The 230-nt window shown below is 30.0% G+C and overlaps 1 protein-coding gene across 1 annotated transcript in view; it reads right to left on the bottom strand.

Annotated features, from left to right (window-relative positions):
- LOC119590718 (suppressor of fused homolog) overlaps positions 1 to 230 on the bottom strand; it is a gene marked incomplete in the record, with an annotated part of 11,345 nt that overhangs the window by 3,133 nt on the left and 7,982 nt on the right.

The following is a 230-nucleotide window of genomic DNA, read 5'->3' as shown; positions in this document are numbered from 1 at the left end:
TAATTTGAAATGTTTACACATCCCTACAATTCAGTAAGTGAACTAGAAAAATTGATATAGAAATAAAACTGCCCTTCAGAGCATCTACTTATCTAAACAAAACACATAAATAATCATTCAAACATTAGACACTTCGATTTCATAAAGAAGACATGCAAAAAACCTGTAAGAACACTAGTTCTCAATGAAAACCATTTTCTGAAAGGTTACATAAAAGTTGCTGCTATCTG

This window comes from Penaeus monodon, chromosome 27 (genome assembly GCF_015228065.2).
Source record: "Penaeus monodon isolate SGIC_2016 chromosome 27, NSTDA_Pmon_1, whole genome shotgun sequence".
NCBI classification, from domain to species: Eukaryota; Metazoa; Arthropoda; class Malacostraca; order Decapoda; family Penaeidae; genus Penaeus; species Penaeus monodon.
This window is presented reverse-complemented; position numbering and strand designations above follow the sequence as displayed.